Source organism: Odontomachus brunneus, unplaced genomic scaffold (genome assembly GCF_010583005.1).
Source record: "Odontomachus brunneus isolate Ranch 3 - 2012 unplaced genomic scaffold, Obru_v1 Obru_scaffold_040, whole genome shotgun sequence".
NCBI lineage: Eukaryota > Metazoa > Arthropoda > Insecta > Hymenoptera > Formicidae > Odontomachus > Odontomachus brunneus.
Genome location: NW_022639490.1, coordinates 2,288,030 through 2,293,720, shown reverse-complemented (window position 1 = coordinate 2,293,720; position 5,691 = coordinate 2,288,030).

Sequence of the window (5,691 nt, the reverse complement as noted above, 5' to 3'; positions counted from 1 at the left end):
TTCTACTTTCTTTTTCTAAAGTACAGTCACTATATTCTTTACTGAAATATACTTATAACTGGCGACTCAGTATAAGTATAGTACTACAAACTGTAAAATCTCGTTGAAAAAATAAATTAATAGTTGCGATTATTTCCACTTGATACGTTTTGTAAACACAGACAGTTACGTAAATAGAAGCCGTTAATTCCATGGCCAACGTAATTTCACAAACATAAAAACTTTAGTTTGGTATAACGAATTTGTGTAATGTAGATTTTGCAGTGAGTCTTTCACACATATACACGCACGCATATAGACACGTACGCGTACACATACACACATACTGGTCAAAATCAATGAGATATAAGACAGAACATCAAAAAGTGGGAGTGTTCTCGTTAAAAATCAATAAACGTTTCTTGATTACTCTGAGCAATTAAAATTCTTTGAAGAAGAGTAACAATACAAAAATTAATTTGAGGAATTTTTGAGAAATAGGTATATATATAGTCAACAATTTTTACCCTTTAACTAGTATTCGAAGATCGATATACAATGTTTACAACAAATATGGTCGTCATCTTATCAGCCCAAATTTTATCATTATCTCTTACTTTACATCTAAAATATAATTTATATTACGTATTTAGGAGTGAATGAGGGTAACTTATATTTTTGTTTTACTAAAGTAAATTAAGAAAGACAAATATAACCAAAATAATCACTTCTATTAATTTTTTTATTGTGCGCGATATATTGCAATTCTAATAGTAAAACAACGTTGTCAATAATAGTTACAGCATAACGTTAAGAAAAAAACATTTCAAGTAAGATGCCAACTTCTTTTAAGTTTTCAGCTAAACTAAAGCTAATTCATGCAAGTAACTTGTCAATAAAACACTTTAAATAATATGATATACCGATTTCCGCAGAATAAAATGACTTTAACAGGATGATTTTCCAAAATGTTGATTTCAACATAACGATATTGACATATTTCTGCAAAGAGAATTGCTTTGCAAAACGTAAAAATAATATTAATTTTGAAGGAAAATATAAAAAATTCATTGTCATGCATCTTTGAAACTATTACTAATAAATCATTCTTGCTATATTCGAAATCAGCAGATCAAAATTATAAAAAATTGGTAACTTTTATTTTTGCCACGAAATAGTCATTAACTAGTATATATTTCTGTTACTGAAACAAAAACATTTTCCCGATTCATTTTAACATTAGAATACTCAATGGAAAGATGTCATTTTGCTTCCTTTTAGGTTTTCTTGTTGTTGCCATTTTTGTCTTTTGTGTTTCAAGAAAAAAATTCTCGTGATTAATTATCTCGTGTTAAGAAAAAACTTATCTCGTTTTAAGAAAACATTTCTCGTGATTAATTACTTTGTGATTTTAATTATTTTTAAAGTAGAACAGCTGAAAGTGTAACAGAAGAATTCGATGATATTGTAGTGAATTATTTTATGATTTATCTTGAATGCTCAAGAAAGTCATTTTGACTTTTTATTTAATTATTAATGTTATAAAGATAATAAATAAATTATATTATTTTAGATTTTCATATATTTTTTAATCCCGATTAAATTTATATTTTATTCTGCATTTATTCATTAGTTCTTTTGTATTAATTATAGAAAACAAGTAATAATTATGATACATTTTACTATAGGAAGCTATAAGTTTAAAAGAAATACGAAAATTGTTGTAATTTGTTTACAGTATTTGAAATGTTTATATTTAAAATATATTTAAAAAATATTTAAAAAATATTTAAAATATATTCTTAATATGTTGAAAAATCATCATTGATGCGAGTAATAAAGAACAGAGAGAGTTTTAAAATATTAAAATTACAAAGAATAAAAAATAACTTTCGGGAATGAAGGGGATTATTTGTTCTCGGAATATTCTAGTATTAAAAAAGTAATGGTGATGAATTATGACAACATAATGACAGGAGTCTCGCATACCTTTTTTTCTCCCAAAAGCTCAATTACAAACAGAACTTATGCTTACTCACAATGAAGTTAACCATATGCTTATAGTCGATTCCGCTGCCGAAGCTGACTATAGAATCTCGTAACTGTTAGGTTCGACTACACCCGAAGCGACCAACGAAGATCCAAATTTCTTCTTTCGCGGTGGCAACCTTGAAACGTCGAAGCAGCGAGACTCAGTCCCGTTCTCTTATTTACGACGGTACGTACGATGAAAAACGGAAGCAAGCGCAGCGCGCCGGTGCGATCGTGTGGCCACCCGGAGCGGATCGTCCGGCTGCTGGCGGAGGGATGAAAGGGGTGAAAGGGTCTTCTCTCTCTTCTGCCGGAGCACCTTGATTTACTGTCGACGATATTTTCTCGTTGGCGCTAGTTGGCGCCTACCGCACCACTGCGCCCGACAATGGCGAGCCGCTTGACATTTTGTTTCGAATTATTGCCCGCGCTCGCGCGACCGGTCCTTTCTATTTCGCCGGTCCGACCGTTTCTCCTCTACCGCGCGACAATGCTCTATTTTATACTGCTCTATTTTTATTCTGTTTTGCCTTTTTTCTCCCTTTTTTGGTCGCGTTATTTTTCGGCAGCCGCTCGCTCTTTGTTGCGTCGTCGCACGACGTCGACGTGTATCCGCCCAAATTTCGCGGTACCCGTGGCACAGATTTATAATCGCGATTACGCTGAGAGTGCTCCGTGGACACTCCGCGAGGCGAAAGATTAAGGATAAGTCTAGGAATAAAGGCTCTTCCTGCCTGTTCCACCTTCCACTTGAGCGCGAACTTAACCCCAGCGTATGTGATATTTCACATGGAAGATGTATTGGAACGCACCGCTTTTCTTCATTGTCTCTCGCATAGACCGTGCTTTCGATATTTAAAATAATCTTTGATTATTTCAGTATTTAATTAACATAGGTTCACAATAGTCTGCAGGCAGAAGATTTTTCTTAATGATACAATCATTAATTAATTTAAGAAATATCGTAGTAATTATGCCTAGCTAAGATATATTTATATTATTTAGATATACTTATTAAATATATTTATTATATATATATATATATATATATATATATATATATATATATATATACTTATTAGATATATTTATTAGATATATTTAGATATAGGGTAAACTCGGATAAGATGGTCATACTTTTTTAAAATGCAAAAAAATACATTTCTTATTGTTATTTCTTAATAGCGTTTGGCACATTACTGAAGCTTACAGTACATAATACCATCAGAGTTAAAAGGAAAATACTTCAGTGAAATTATTTATTACAAAAATATCAAAACATGAGTATTGGCCATCTTATCTAAATGTTTAAGACAAGATAGCCATAAGGAATAGATAACCCATACATATTTTATGTTCAAGATTCTATACCTATTATTTTATAAAATAATGAAAAAAAAAATAATTTGACATATTCATTTTAGTATAGGATATTTAATATATATTATTTGTAAAAAATATAATATACATATAAAAGAAACCTCTATTACAAATTTTAAATCCAATTAAATCCAATTTAAATTTTAAATCCAATTTTTGATCAAAACATATTGCACATAAGATTTAATTACTGTAATAATGAAAGTAATTTTAGAAATACTATATAACGACTTTTGTTTTATAAATGTTAGAATGATAGTGGGCCATCTTACCTAAAATGTGAGTAAAAGACGGTTATAATAGTACTTATAAACAAATAATGAAAATGAAAATAAAAATGCATGTTATATTACAATTTACATACCCAAGTAGGAATCGTATACGTTTCTCCTGTACGGAAAAATGGCCCGATACTGAGTTGATATCGAAAAGCGGATGTCCGGTTTTGGTGGCTCAATACTGGGCCTAATATAAAAAAGCTGTATTATTGGCACTGGCCCTGTTCGTAGAATCAGTACTGGATACCCAGTAAGAATAGTATATAATTTGCTAATAGAAGATACTGGGCCAGTATTGTGTCGGTACCGAAAAACGAACAATACCAATGTCCTTTATGGGAAAACGGAAGAGATCACTAACGAGAAATCTAGATATCTCAGTGGTAAGAACGCTTGCCTGACAAGAGGAAGATTCGAGTTCGATTCTAGCCGTCGCCCCGAAGATTTTTTCCTCATATAACTATTAAAAATAGACATGTATAAGTACAAACGAGAGCAAGCCTCCTCGGCCATGGTCTGATCTTTCTTTCTATACCTTCTTTCTTTCCATATAGTTGTGATATTAATAATTGTACAAATAATAAAAATTACTAGGAATCGATACTAGCCCAGTACTGGGAATAAGTACTTCTCTAGTGTCAGGAATCAATACTTTCTTTATACTAGTACAGTACTGATTTTCGGTACTATGACAGTATTTTTTTTCCGATACTGGCTCTTTTCTATCATCTCAGTATCACACCAATACTAAACCCCTACTGGCATCTGGTACTATGCCAGTAACGTTTACCATAAATCAGTACTGGGCCACTTTGATGCCAGTAGTAAATTCCTACTTGGATACCTACTTTATGTACTACTTACTGTATCTAACGTTGATAGCGATAGCTTAACTGTAATTTATTTGACGTTACAGCAAGTTTTAGTGGATATATGAGAAATTTTACAGGTAGTCAAAAATAAAAATACAGTATAATATTTATAATCTTGCTATTTTGAAAAATGTACGCATATAAAGTACGATAAATATCGATTATCTTTGTGACTGATTACACAAACGCAATGTTTTGCAATTATTAGAGAAATTACAGCCTATGGCCATTTTTCCGGTATGGCCATCATACATTCGAGTTTATCCTATTTAAATAAAATAAAAAAATGAAACATAAGAATCAAGAAAACATGAGAAATTTAGAGAACAAAGAATAAAATTGTATGTACAAATTTATTTTCAAAAAAATTATGGAACTTCTTCAATAGCTTTGAAATAGTGTGAAAAATTCTCACACTTAATACATCTTTATTATGTATTATATATTGCTCTTTAACGATACACTAAGAAAATAATACTTAAAAACTCATTTATGGCAGCAAACTTATTTGTTTATTATATTATTTACAGAAATAAATTTTATATTCTACAAATAAATTTTCAAGTATATTTTTCTTAGGGTACGCGGAAAAAAAATTTTGATTAAGTTAACCTGATGATGATAAAATAAATGCGCTTTGGCAGGAACAGAATTTTTGGTTCTTAGAACCAGATTTGGTTCATAAAAAAATTTGTTTCCATCAAAAATCGATTTTATAAATTTATTTGTGCAATAGGTCTTTTGCAAAAATGATGAAAAGCAACATCGTTGATTTTCCAAATTTTTCATACTTTCTTGAATTTCTTTTATTTTATAAGTATATTCTAAATAATATTCTTTTATAAGTATATCCTAGCCAGATATCATTTTTAAAATTAATACGACATTTTTTAAATTAATTAATGTTCATAATATTGAGAAAAATATTCGTGGTCGACACAACTGCTTATCGCTGTCCAAAAGTGCAACGAATATTACATTTATCTGCAATTTTCATAGATATGCATACACGGTAGTACAATCAATATCATGTACTATATCATTCCTTAGATTGCGAATTACATGATTCCTTATTTTATACATATAACAAATACGATTGAAAATCGCATAAATAATTCTAGTCATAATGATAGAGTTGCAAAGACTAATTA